At 42.0% G+C, this 13,941-nt stretch overlaps 10 non-coding genes across 10 annotated transcripts; all 10 read right to left on the bottom strand.

The window, feature by feature from the left end:
• Positions 1-120: 120 nt before the first annotated feature.
• On the bottom strand, positions 121-193 carry trnar-ccu (transfer RNA arginine (anticodon CCU)). The gene has a single exon. It is a non-coding gene; the product is annotated as a tRNA-Arg (tRNA).
• Positions 194-1,171: 978 nt separating this feature from the next.
• Positions 1,172-1,244, bottom strand: trnar-ccu (transfer RNA arginine (anticodon CCU)). The gene has a single exon. It is a non-coding gene; the product is annotated as a tRNA-Arg (tRNA).
• A 978-nt stretch (positions 1,245-2,222) lies between these two features.
• trnar-ccu (transfer RNA arginine (anticodon CCU)) lies at positions 2,223-2,295 on the bottom strand. Its single transcript has one exon. It is a non-coding gene; the product is annotated as a tRNA-Arg (tRNA).
• A 978-nt stretch (positions 2,296-3,273) lies between these two features.
• On the bottom strand, positions 3,274-3,346 carry trnar-ccu (transfer RNA arginine (anticodon CCU)). Its single transcript has one exon. It is a non-coding gene; the product is annotated as a tRNA-Arg (tRNA).
• A 978-nt stretch (positions 3,347-4,324) lies between these two features.
• trnar-ccu (transfer RNA arginine (anticodon CCU)) lies at positions 4,325-4,397 on the bottom strand. Its single transcript has one exon. It is a non-coding gene; the product is annotated as a tRNA-Arg (tRNA).
• A 978-nt stretch (positions 4,398-5,375) lies between these two features.
• trnar-ccu (transfer RNA arginine (anticodon CCU)) lies at positions 5,376-5,448 on the bottom strand. Its single transcript has one exon. It is a non-coding gene; the product is annotated as a tRNA-Arg (tRNA).
• A 978-nt stretch (positions 5,449-6,426) lies between these two features.
• Positions 6,427-6,499, bottom strand: trnar-ccu (transfer RNA arginine (anticodon CCU)). Its single transcript has one exon. It is a non-coding gene; the product is annotated as a tRNA-Arg (tRNA).
• A 981-nt stretch (positions 6,500-7,480) lies between these two features.
• On the bottom strand, positions 7,481-7,553 carry trnar-ccu (transfer RNA arginine (anticodon CCU)). The gene has a single exon. It is a non-coding gene; the product is annotated as a tRNA-Arg (tRNA).
• Positions 7,554-8,531: 978 nt separating this feature from the next.
• On the bottom strand, positions 8,532-8,604 carry trnar-ccu (transfer RNA arginine (anticodon CCU)). Its single transcript has one exon. It is a non-coding gene; the product is annotated as a tRNA-Arg (tRNA).
• A 5,188-nt stretch (positions 8,605-13,792) lies between these two features.
• trnar-ccu (transfer RNA arginine (anticodon CCU)) lies at positions 13,793-13,865 on the bottom strand. The gene has a single exon. It is a non-coding gene; the product is annotated as a tRNA-Arg (tRNA).
• Positions 13,866-13,941: the final 76 nt, after the last annotated feature.

The raw sequence follows: 13,941 nt of genomic DNA, 5'->3' as shown, positions 1-13,941 counted from the left end.
TTTTGGACTAAAGGAATGCTTTTTTAGGACTAAAGCTGACTTAGCAGAGGATGGTTTCGATCCATCGACCTCTGGGTTATGGGCCCAGCACGCTTCCGCTGCGCCACTCTGCTTTCCCAGCACCCCAGATGGGACTCGAACCCACAATCCCTGGCTTAGGAGGCCAGTGCCTTATCCATTAGGCCACTGGGGCTCTTGCTAAAGCTTGCGGATGTCCAGTACCCACGATGAACGCAACCTATACTTCTGGAATATATCAGAGGGCTCTGTTCTCAGTACAGTCTGTTCTAGTCAGACACCTGAGAGACAGAAAAATGAAAAGTCAGTACAATGCTTCAACTCAATTTTGTTTCTGTACTGCTTTGTGCAAACACGACCATAGCTGAAGGGAATTAGCAGATCTTTTGTCATTTCAATCATTATGAATTTCAGTTTCCCTTTCACCTACTGAGCAGGGGACTTAGCAGATCTTTTGTATTTTCAATCTTTCTGGATTTCAGTTTCCCTTTCACCCAATCTTTGACATCCAGTGACATTTGAAAAATCCACACGTTGTTCCGCATCACCTCTTTTGGCCAAATATGTAGAAGTCTGGAGGTCCTGGAGAAGATTCAGCAAGAGATCTTTGATAAGATAGGCCAATGTAACACATCTCTCGACATTACCCCTTGTCATCACGCCATCTGTTGTCAGCAAATCAACCTCATGGCTCAAGGGAATTGGCAGATCTTTTGTACAAGCATATGAACATATCAGCTTGGCAAACATGCTTTTAAGTTTTGAAATTTCCAGGTCTACTTCTAAACATCTTGTCGAGCACCATTTTCATTCACTTTCTTGAAAGGGACTTAAATTTTTTACAACACAAGCTTGAATTTGTAGGTTATTTTGAGTGTCTATTGGGATTTGCTAGAGTGAAGCATGAAGTGCCTTGAAGAGTTTCATTAAATTAAAACATTGAAAGAAATGCTATAGAGTGAATTCACCCTGTCTTTAGAGGCTTTCTATCAATTTTTGACTCACACCCCTCTGACATTGAAAGGTGTGCTATTTTTGGACTAAAGGAATGCTTTTTTAGGACTAAAGCTGACTTAGCAGAGGATGGTTTCGATCCATCGACCTCTGGGTTATGGGCCCAGCACGCTTCCGCTGCGCCACTCTGCTTTCCCAGCACCTCAGATGGGACTCGAACCCACAATCCCTGGCTTAGGAGGCCAGTGCCTTATCCATTAGGCCACTGGGGCTCTTGCTAAAGCTTGCGGATGTCCAGCACCCACGATGAACGCAACCTATACTTCTGGAATATATCAGAGGGCTCTGTTCTCAGTACAGTCTGTTCTAGTCAGACACCTGAGAGACAGAAAAATGAAAAGTCAGTACAATGCTTCAACTCAATTTTGTTTCTGTACTGCTTTGTGCAAACACGACCATAGCTGAAGGGAATTAGCAGATCTTTTGTCATTTCAATCATTATGAATTTCAGTTTCCCTTTCACCCACTGAGCAGGGGACTTAGCAGATCTTTTGTATTTTCAATCTTTCTGGATTTCAGTTTCCCTTTCACCCAATCTTTGATATCCAGTGACATTTGAAAAATCCACACGTTGTTCCGCGTCCATTCTTTTGGCCAAATATGTAGAAGTCTGGAGGTCCTGGAGAAGATTCAGCAAGAGATCTTTGATAAGATAGGCCAGTGTAACACATCTCTCGACATTACCCCTTGTCATCACGCCATCTGTTGTCAGCAAATCAACCTCATGGCTCAAGGGAATTAGCAGATCTTTTGTACAAGCATATGAACATATCAACTTGGCAAACATGCTTTTAAGTTTTGAAATTTCCAGGTCTACTTCTAAACATCTTGTCGAGCACCATTTTCATTCACTTTCTTGAAAGGGACTTACATTTTTTACAACACAAGCTTGAATTTGTAGGTTATTTTGAGTGTCTATTGGGATTTGCTAGAGTGAAGCATGAAGTGCCTTGAAGAGTTTCATTAAATTAAAACATTGAAAGAAATGCTATAGAGTGAATTCACCCTGTCTTTAGAGGCTTTCTATCAATTTTTGACTCACACCCCTCTGACATTGAAAGGTGTGCTATTTTTGGACTAAAGGAATGCTTTTTTAGGACTAAAGCTGACTTAGCAGAGGATGGTTTCGATCCATCGACCTCTGGGTTATGGGCCCAGCACGCTTCCGCTGCGCCACTCTGCTTTCCCAGCACCCCAGATGGGACTCGAACCCACAATCCCTGGCTTAGGAGGCCAGTGCCTTATCCATTAGGCCACTGGGGCTCTTGCTAAAGCTTGCGGATGTCCAGTACCCACGATGAACGCAACCTATACTTCTGGAATATATCAGAGGGCTCTGTTCTCAGTACAGTCTGTTCTAGTCAGACACCTGAGAGACAGAAAAATGAAAAGTCAGTACAATGCTTCAACTCAATTTTGTTTCTGTACTGCTTTGTGCAAACACGACCATAGCTGAAGGGAATTAGCAGATCTTTTGTCATTTCAATCATTATAAATTTCAGTTTCCCTTTCACCCACTGAGCAGGGGACTTAGCAGATCTTTTGTATTTTCAATCTTTCTGGATTTCAGTTTCCCTTTCACCCAATCTTTGATATCCAGTGACATTTGAAAAATCCACACGTTGTTCCGCGTCCATTCTTTTGGCCAAATATGTAGAAGTCTGGAGGTCCTGGAGAAGATTCAGCAAGAGATCTTTGATAAGATAGGCCAGTGTAACACATCTCTCGACATTACCCCTTGTCATCACGCCATCGGTTGTCAGCAAATCAACCTCATGGCTCAAGGGAATTAGCAGATCTTTTGTACAAGCATATGAACATATCAACTTGGCAAACATGCTTTTAAGTTTTGAAATTTCCAGGTCTACTTCTAAACATCTTGTCGAGCACCATTTTCATTCACTTTCTTGAAAGGCACTTACATTTTTTACAACACAAGCTTAAATTTGTAGGTTATTTTGAGTGTCTATTGGGATTTGCTAGAGTGAAGCATGAAGTGCCTTGAAGAGTTTCATTAAATTAAAACATTGAAAGAAATGCTATAGAGTGAATTCACCCTGTCTTTAGAGGCTTTCTATCAATTTTTGACTCACACCCCTCTGACATTGAAAGGTGTGCTATTTTTGGACTAAAGGAATGCTTTTTTAGGACTAAAGGTGACTTAGCAGAGGATGGTTTCGATCCATCGACCTCTGGGTTATGGGCCCAGCACGCTTCCGCTGCGCCACTCTGCTTTCCCAACACCCCAGATGGGACTCGAACCCACAATCCCTGGCTTAGGAGGCCAGTGCCTTATCCATTAGGCCACTGGGGCCCTTGCTAAAGCTTGCGGATGTCCAGTACCCACGATGAACGCAACCTATACTTCTGGAATATATCAGAGGGCTCTGTTCTCAGTACAGTCTGTTCTAGTCAGACACCTGAGAGACAGAAAAATGAAAAGTCAGTACAATGCTTCAACTCAATTTTGTTTCTGTACTGCTTTGTGCAAACACGACCATAGCTGAAGGGAATTAGCAGATCTTTTGTCATTTCAATCATTATGAATTTCAGTTTCCCTTTCACCCACTGAGCAGGGGACTTAGCAGATCTTTTGTATTTTCAATCTTTCTGGATTTCAGTTTCCCTTTCACCCAATCTTTGATATCCAGTGACATTTGAAAAATCCACACGTTGTTCCGCGTCCATTCTTTTGGCCAAATATGTAGAAGTCTGGAGGTCCTGGAGAAGATTCAGCAAGAGATCTTTGATAAGATAGGCCAATGTAACACATCTCTCGACATTACCCCTTGTCATCACGCCATCTGTTGTCAGCAAATCAACCTCATGGCTCAAGGGAATTGGCAGATCTTTTGTACAAGCATATGAACATATCAGCTTGGCAAACATGCTTTTAAGTTTTGAAATTTCCAGGTCTACTTCTAAACATCTTGTCGAGCACCATTTTCATTCACTTTCTTGAAAGGGACTTAAATTTTTTACAACACAAGCTTGAATTTGTAGGTTATTTTGAGTGTCTATTGGGATTTGCTAGAGTGAAGCATGAAGTGCCTTGAAGAGTTTCATTAAATTAAAACATTGAAAGAAATGCTATAGAGTGAATTCACCCTGTCTTTAGAGGCTTTCTATCAATTTTTGACTCACACCCCTCTGACATTGAAAGGTGTGCTATTTTTGGACTAAAGGAATGCTTTTTTAGGACTAAAGCTGACTTAGCAGAGGATGGTTTCGATCCATCGACCTCTGGGTTATGGGCCCAGCACGCTTCCGCTGCGCCACTCTGCTTTCCCAGCACCTCAGATGGGACTCGAACCCACAATCCCTGGCTTAGGAGGCCAGTGCCTTATCCATTAGGCCACTGGGGCTCTTGCTAAAGCTTGCGGATGTCCAGCACCCACGATGAACGCAACCTATACTTCTGGAATATATCAGAGGGCTCTGTTCTCAGTACAGTCTGTTCTAGTCAGACACCTGAGAGACAGAAAAATGAAAAGTCAGTACAATGCTTCAACTCAATTTTGTTTCTGTACTGCTTTGTGCAAACACGACCATAGCTGAAGGGAATTAGCAGATCTTTTGTCATTTCAATCATTATGAATTTCAGTTTCCCTTTCACCCACTGAGCAGGGGACTTAGCAGATCTTTTGTATTTTCAATCTTTCTGGATTTCAGTTTCCCTTTCACCCAATCTTTGATATCCAGTGACATTTGAAAAATCCACACGTTGTTCCGCGTCCATTCTTTTGGCCAAATATGTAGAAGTCTGGAGGTCCTGGAGAAGATTCAGCAAGAGATCTTTGATAAGATAGGCCAGTGTAACACATCTCTCGACATTACCCCTTGTCATCACGCCATCTGTTGTCAGCAAATCAACCTCATGGCTCAAGGGAATTAGCAGATCTTTTGTACAAGCATATGAACATATCAACTTGGCAAACATGCTTTTAAGTTTTGAAATTTCCAGGTCTACTTCTAAACATCTTGTCGAGCACCATTTTCATTCACTTTCTTGAAAGGGACTTAAATTTTTTACAACACAAGCTTGAATTTGTAGGTTATTTTGAGTGTCTATTGGGATTTGCTAGAGTGAAGCATGAAGTGCCTTGAAGAGTTTCATTAAATTAAAACATTGAAAGAAATGCTATAGAGTGAATTCACCCTGTCTTTAGAGGCTTTCTATCAATTTTTGACTCACACCCCTCTGACATTGAAAGGTGTGCTATTTTTGGACTAAAGGAATGCTTTTTTAGGACTAAAGCTGACTTAGCAGAGGATGGTTTCGATCCATCGACCTCTGGGTTATGGGCCCAGCACGCTTCCGCTGCGCTACTCTGCTTTCCCAGCACCCCAGATGGGACTCGAACCCACAATCCCTGGCTTAGGAGGCCAGTGCCTTATCCATTAGGCCACTGGGGCTCTTGCTAAAGCTTGCGGATGTCCAGTACCCACGATGAACGCAACCTATACTTCTGGAATATATCAGAGGGCTCTGTTCTCAGTACAGTCTGTTTTAATCAGACACCTGAGAGACAGAAAAATGAAAAGTCAGTACAATGCTTCAACTCAATTTTGTTTCTGTACTGCTTTGTGCAAACACGACCATAGCTGAAGGGAATTAGCAGATCTTTTGTCATTTCAATCATTATGAATTTCAGTTTCCCTTTCACCCACTGAGCAGGGGACTTAGCAGATCTTTTGTATTTTCAATCTTTCTGGATTTCAGTTTCCCTTTCACCCAATCTTTGACATCCAGTGACATTTGAAAAATCCACACGTTGTTCCGCGTCACCTCTTTTGGCCAAATATGTAGAAGTCTGGAGGTCCTGGAGAAGATTCAGCAAGAGATCTTTGATAAGATAGGCCAATGTAACACATCTCTCGACATTACCCCTTGTCATCACGCCATCTGTTGTCAGCAAATCAACATCATGGCTCAAGGGAATTGGCAGATCTTTTGTACAAGCATATGAACATATCAGCTTGGCAAACATGCTTTTAAGTTTTGAAATTTCCAGGTCTACTTCTAAACATCTTGTCGAGCACCATTTTCATTCACTTTCTTGAAAGGGACTTAAATTTTTTACAACACAAGCTTGAATTTGTAGGTTATTTTGAGTGTCTATTGGGATTTGCTAGAGTGAAGCATGAAGTGCCTTGAAGAGTTTCATTAAATTAAAACATTGAAAGAAATGCTATAGAGTGAATTCACCCTGTCTTTAGAGGCTTTCTATCAATTTTTGACTCACACCCCTCTGACATTGAAAGGTGTGCTATTTTTGGACTAAAGGAATGCTTTTTTAGGACTAAAGCTGACTTAGCAGAGGATGGTTTCGATCCATCGACCTCTGGGTTATGGGCCCAGCACGCTTCCGCTGCGCCACTCTGCTTTCCCAGCACCCCAGATGGGACTCGAACCCACAATCCCTGGCTTAGGAGGCCAGTGCCTTATCCATTAGGCCACTGAGGCTCTTGCTAAAGCTTGCGGATGTCCAGTACCCACGATGAACGCAACCTATACTTCTGGAATATATCAGAGGGCTCTGTTCTCAGTACAGTCTGTTCTAGTCAGACACCTGAGAGACAGAAAAATGAAAAGTCAGTACAATGCTTCAACTCAATTTTGTTTCTGTACTGCTTTGTGCAAACACGACCATAGCTGAAGGGAATTAGCAGATCTTTTGTCATTTCAATCATTATGAATTTCAGTTTCCCTTTCACCCACTGAGCAGGGGACTTAGCAGATCTTTTGTATTTTCAATCTTTCTGGATTTCAGTTTCCCTTTCACCCAATCTTTGATATCCAGTGACATTTGAAAAATCCACACGTTGTTCCGCGTCCATTCTTTTGGCCAAATATGTAGGAGAAGTCTGGAGGTCCTGGAGAAGATTTAGCAAGAGATCTTTGATAAGATAGGCCAGTGTAACACATCTCCCGACATTACCCCTTGTCATCACGCCATCTGTTGTCAGCAAATCAACCTCATGGCTCAAGGGAATTGGCAGATCTTTTGTACAAGCATATGAACATATCAGCTTGGCAAACATGCTTTTAAGTTTTGAAATTTCCAGGTCTACTTCTAAACATCTTGTCGAGCACCATTTTCATTCACTTTCTTGAAAGGGACTTAAATTTTTTACAACACAAGCTTGAATTTGTAGGTTATTTTGAGTGTCTATTGGGATTTGCTAGAGTGAAGCATGAAGTGCCTTGAAGAGTTTCATTAAATTAAAACATTGAAAGAAATGCTATAGAGTGAATTCACCCTGTCTTTAGAGGCTTTCTATCAATTTTTGACTCACACCCCTCTGACATTGAAAGGTGTGCTATTTTTGGACTAAAGGAATGCTTTTTTAGGACTAAAGCTGACTTAGCAGAGGATGGTTTCGATCCATCGACCTCTGGGTTATGGGCCCAGCACGCTTCCGCTGCGCCACTCTGCTTTCCCAGCACCCCAGATGGGACTCGAACCCACAATCCCTGGCTTAGGAGGCCAGTGCCTTATCCATTAGGCCACTGGGGCTCTTGCTAAAGCTTGCGGATGTCCAGTACCCACGATGAACGCAACCTATACTTCTGGAATATATCAGAGGGCTCTGTTCTCAGTACAGTCTGTTTTAATCAGACACCTGAGAGACAGAAAAATGAAAAGTCAGTACAATGCTTCAACTCAATTTTGTTTCTGTACTGCTTTGTGCAAACACGACCATAGCTGAAGGGAATTAGCAGATCTTTTGTCATTTCAATCATTATGAATTTCAGTTTCCCTTTCACCCACTGAGCAGGGGACTTAGCAGATCTTTTGTATTTTCAATCTTTCTGGATTTCAGTTTCCCTTTCACCCAATCTTTGACATCCAGTGACATTTGAAAAATCCACACGTTGTTCCGCGTCACCTCTTTTGGCCAAATATGTAGAAGTCTGGAGGTCCTGGAGAAGATTCAGCAAGAGATCTTTGATAAGATAGGCCAATGTAACACATCTCTCGACATTACCCCTTGTCATCACGCCATCTGTTGTCAGCAAATCAACATCATGGCTCAAGGGAATTGGCAGATCTTTTGTACAAGCATATGAACATATCAGCTTGGCAAACATGCTTTTAAGTTTTGAAATTTCCAGGTCTACTTCTAAACATCTTGTCGAGCACCATTTTCATTCACTTTCTTGAAAGGGACTTAAATTTTTTACAACACAAGCTTGAATTTGTAGGTTATTTTGAGTGTCTATTGGGATTTGCTAGAGTGAAGCATGAAGTGCCTTGAAGAGTTTCATTAAATTAAAACATTGAAAGAAATGCTATAGAGTGAATTCACCCTGTCTTTAGAGGCTTTCTATCAATTTTTGACTCACACCCCTCTGACATTGAAAGGTGTGCTATTTTTGGACTAAAGGAATGCTTTTTTAGGACTAAAGCTGACTTAGCAGAGGATGGTTTCGATCCATCGACCTCTGGGTTATGGGCCCAGCACGCTTCCGCTGCGCCACTCTGCTTTCCCAGCACCCCAGATGGGACTCGAACCCACAATCCCTGGCTTAGGAGGCCAGTGCCTTATCCATTAGGCCACTGGGGCTCTTGCTAAAGCTTGCGGATGTCCAGTACCCACGATGAACGCAACCTATACTTCTGGAATATATCAGAGGGCTCTGTTCTCAGTACAGTCTGTTCTAGTCAGACACCTGAGAGACAGAAAAATGAAAAGTCAGTACAATGCTTCAACTCAATTTTGTTTCTGTACTGCTTTGTGCAAACACGACCATAGCTGAAGGGAATTAGCAGATCTTTTGTCATTTCAATCATTATGAATTTCAGTTTCCCTTTCACCCACTGAGCAGGGGACTTAGCAGATCTTTTGTATTTTCAATCTTTCTGGATTTCAGTTTCCCTTTCACCCAATCTTTGATATCCAGTGACATTTGAAAAATCCACACGTTGTTCCGCGTCCATTCTTTTGGCCAAATATGTAGGAGAAGTCTGGAGGTCCTGGAGAAGATTTAGCAAGAGATCTTTGATAAGATAGGCCAGTGTAACACATCTCCCGACATTACCCCTTGTCATCACACCATCTGTTGTCAGCAAATCAACCTCATGGCTCAAGGGAATTGGCAGATCTTTTGTACAAGCATATGAACATATCAGCTTGGCAAACATGCTTTTAAGTTTTGAAATTTCCAGGTCTACTTCTAAACATCTTGTCGAGCACCATTTTCATTCACTTTCTTGAAAGGGACTTAAATTTTTTACAACACAAGCTTGAATTTGTAGGTTATTTTGAGTGTCTATTGGGATTTGCTAGAGTGAAGCATGAAGTGCCTTGAAGAGTTTCATTAAATTAAAACATTGAAAGAAATGCTATAGAGTGAATTCACCCTGTCTTTAGAGGCTTTCTATCAATTTTTGACTCACACCCCTCTGACATTGAAAGGTGTGCTATTTTTGGACTAAAGGAATGCTTTTTTAGGACTAAAGCTGACTTAGCAGAGGATGGTTTCGATCCATCGACCTCTAGGTTATGGGCCCAGCACGCTTCCGCTGCGCCACTCTGCTTTCCCAGCACCCCAGATGGGACTCGAACCCACAATCCCTGGCTTAGGAGGCCAGTGCCTTATACATTAGGCCACTGGGGCTCTTGCTAAAGCTTGCGGATGTCCAGTACCCACGATGAACGCAACCTATACTTCTGGAATATATCAGAGGGCTCTGTTCTCAGTACAGTCTGTTCTAGTCAGACACCTGAGAGACAGAAAAATGAAAAGTCAGTACAATGCTTCAACTCAATTTTGTTTCTGTACTGCTTTGTGCAAACACGACCATAGCTGAAGGGAATTAGCAGATCTTTTGTCATTTCAATCATTATGAATTTCAGTTTCCCTTTCACCTACTGAGCAGGGGACTTAGCAGATCTTTTGTATTTTCAATCTTTCTGGATTTCAGTTTCCCTTTCACCCAATCTTTGACATCCAGTGACATTTGAAAAATCCACACGTTGTTCCGCATCACCTCTTTTGGCCAAATATGTAGAAGTCTGGAGGTCCTGGAGAAGATTCAGCAAGAGATCTTTGATAAGATAGGCCAATGTAACACATCTCTCGACATTACCCCTTGTCATCACGCCATCTGTTGTCAGCAAATCAACCTCATGGCTCAAGGGAATTGGCAGATCTTTTGTACAAGCATATGAACATATCAGCTTGGCAAACATGCTTTTAAGTTTTGAAATTTCCAGGTCTACTTCTAAACATCTTGTCGAGCACCATTTTCATTCACTTTCTTGAAAGGGACTTAAATTTTTTACAACACAAGCTTGAATTTGTAGGTTATTTTGAGTGTCTATTGGGATTTGCTAGAGTGAAGCATGAAGTGCCTTGAAGAGTTTCATTAAATTAAAACATTGAAAGAAATGCTATAGAGTGAATTCACCCTGTCTTTAGAGGCTTTCTATCAATTTTTGACTCACACCCCTCTGACATTGAAAGGTGTGCTATTTTTGGACTAAAGGAATGCTTTTTTAGGACTAAAGCTGACTTAGCAGAGGATGGTTTCGATCCATCGACCTCTGGGTTATGGGCCCAGCACGCTTCCGCTGCGCCACTCTGCTTTCCCAGCACCCCAGATGGGACTCGAACCCACAATCCCTGGCTTAGGAGGCCAGTGCCTTATACATTAGGCCACTGGGGCTCTTGCTAAAGCTTGCGGATGTCCAGTACCCACGATGAACGCAACCTATACTTCTGGAATATATCAGAGGGCTCTGTTCTCAGTACAGTCTGTTCTAGTCAGACACCTGAGAGACAGAAAAATGAAAAGTCAGTACAATGCTTCAACTCAATTTTGTTTCTGTACTGCTTTGTGCAAACACGACCATAGCTGAAGGGAATTAGCAGATCTTTTGTCATTTCAATCATTATGAATTTCAGTTTCCCTTTCACCTACTGAGCAGGGGACTTAGCAGATCTTTTGTATTTTCAATCTTTCTGGATTTCAGTTTCCCTTTCACCCAATCTTTGACATCCAGTGACATTTGAAAAATCCACACGTTGTTCCGCATCACCTCTTTTGGCCAAATATGTAGAAGTCTGGAGGTCCTGGAGAAGATTCAGCAAGAGATCTTTGATAAGATAGGCCAATGTAACACATCTCTCGACATTACCCCTTGTCATCACGCCATCTGTTGTCAGCAAATAAACCTCATGGCTCAAGGGAATTGGCAGATCTTTTGTACAAGCATATGAACATATCAGCTTGGCAAACATGCTTTTAAGTTTTGAAATTTCCAGGTCTACTTCTAAACATCTTGTCGAGCACCATTTTCATTCACTTTCTTGAAAGGGACTTACATTTTTTACAACACAAGCTTGAATTTGTAGGTTATTTTGAGTGTCTATTGGGATTTGCTAGAGTGAAGCATGAAGTGCCTTGAAGAGTTTCATTAAATTAAAACATTGAAAGAAATGCTATAGAGTGAATTCACCCTGTCTTTAGAGGCTTTCTATCAATTTTTGACTCACACCCCTCTGACATTGAAAGGTGTGCTATTTTTGGACTAAAGGAATGCTTTTTTAGGACTAAAGCTGACTTAGCAGAGGATGGTTTCGATCCATCGACCTCTGGGTTATGGGCCCAGCACGCTTCCGCTGCGCCACTCTGCTTTCCCAGCACCCCAGATGGGACTCGAACCCACAATCCCTGGCTTAGGAGGCCAGTGCCTTATACATTAGGCCACTGGGGCTCTTGCTAAAGCTTGCGGATGTCCAGTACCCACGATGAACGCAACCTATACTTCTGGAATATATCAGAGGGCTCTGTTCTCAGTACAGTCTGTTCTAGTCAGACACCTGAGAGACAGAAAAATGAAAAGTCAGTACAATGCTTCAACTCAATTTTGTTTCTGTACTGCTTTGTGCAAACACGACCATAGCTGAAGGGAATTAGCAGATCTTTTGTCATTTCAATCATTATGAATTTCAGTTTCCCTTTCACCCACTGAGCAGGGGACTTAGCAGATCTTTTGTATTTTCAATCTTTCTGGATTTCAGTTTCCCTTTCACCCAATCTTTGACATCCAGTGACATTTGAAAAATCCACACGTTGTTCCGCGTCACCTCTTTTGGCCAAATATGTAGAAGTCTGGAGGTCCTGGAGAAGATTCAGCAAGAGATCTTTGATAAGATAGGCCAATGTAACACATCTCTCGACATTACCCCTTGTCATCACGCCATCTGTTGTCAGCAAATCAACATCATGGCTCAAGGGAATTGGCAGATCTTTTGTACAAGCATATGAACATATCAGCTTGGCAAACATGCTTTTAAGTTTTGAAATTTCCAGGTCTACTTCTAAACATCTTGTCGAGCACCATTTTCATTCACTTTCTTGAAAGGGACTTAAATTTTTTACAACACAAGCTTGAATTTGTAGGTTATTTTGAGTGTCTATTGGGATTTGCTAGAGTGAAGCATGAAGTGCCTTGAAGAGTTTCATTAAATTAAAACATTGAAAGAAATGCTATAGAGTGAATTCACCCTGTCTTTAGAGGCTTTCTATCAATTTTTGACTCACACCCCTCTGACATTGAAAGGTGTGCTATTTTTGGACTAAAGGAATGCTTTTTTAGGACTAAAGCTGACTTAGCAGAGGATGGTTTCGATCCATCGACCTCTGGGTTATGGGCCCAGCACGCTTCCGCTGCGCCACTCTGCTTTCCCAGCACCCCAGATGGGACTCGAACCCACAATCCCTGGCTTAGGAGGCCAGTGCCTTATACATTAGGCCACTGGGGCTCTTGCTAAAGCTTGCGGATGTCCAGTACCCACGATGAACGCAACCTATACTTCTGGAATATATCAGAGGGCTCTGTTCTCAGTACAGTCTGTTCTAGTCAGACACCTGAGAGACAGAAAAATGAAAAGTCAGTACAATGCTTCAACTCAATTTTGTTTCTGTACTGCTTTGTGCAAACACGACCATAGCTGAAGGGAATTAGCAGATCTTTTGTCATTTCAATCATTATGAATTTCAGTTTCCCTTTCACCCACTGAGCAGGGGACTTAGCAGATCTTTTGTATTTTCAATCTTTCTGGATTTCAGTTTCCCTTTCACCCAATCTTTGATATCCAGTGACATTTGAAAAATCCACACGTTGTTCCGCGTCCATTCTTTTGGCCAAATATGTAGGAGAAGTCTGGAGGTCCTGGAGAAGATTTAGCAAGAGATCTTTGATAAGATAGGCCAGTGTAACACATCTCTCGACATTACCCCTTGTCATCACGCCATCTGTTGTCAGCAAATCAACCTCATGGCTCAAGGGAATTGGCAGATCTTTTGTACAAGCATATGAACATATCAGCTTGGCAAACATGCTTTTAAGTTTTGAAATTTCCAGGTCTACTTCTAAACATCTTGTCGAGCACCATTTTCATTCACTTTCTTGAAAGGGACTTACATTTTTTACAACACAAGCTTGAATTTGTAGGTTATTTTGAGTGTCTATTGGGATTTGCTAGAGTGAAGCATGAAGTGCCTTGAAGAGTTTCATTAAATTAAAACATTGAAAGAAATGCTATAGAGTGAATTCACCCTGTCTTTAGAGGCTTTCTATCAATTTTTGACTCACACCCCTCTGACATTGAAAGGTGTGCTATTTTTGGACTAAAGGAATGCTTTTTCAGGACTAAAGCTGACTTAGCAGAGGATGGTTTCGATCCATCGACCTCTGGGTTATGGGCCCAGCACGCTTCCGCTGCGCCACTCTGCTTTCCCAGCACCCCAGATGGGACTCGAACCCACAATCCCTGGCTTAGGAGGCCAGTGCCTTATCCATTAGGCCACTGGGGCTCTTGCTAAAGCTTGCGGATGTCCAGTACCCACGATGAACGCAACCTATACTTCTGGAATATATCAGAGGGCTCTG

The sequence above is a fragment of the Brachyhypopomus gauderio genome, chromosome 10 (assembly GCF_052324685.1).
Source record: "Brachyhypopomus gauderio isolate BG-103 chromosome 10, BGAUD_0.2, whole genome shotgun sequence".
In the NCBI taxonomy this organism is placed as follows: domain Eukaryota; kingdom Metazoa; phylum Chordata; class Actinopteri; order Gymnotiformes; family Hypopomidae; genus Brachyhypopomus; species Brachyhypopomus gauderio.
This window is presented reverse-complemented; position numbering and strand designations above follow the sequence as displayed.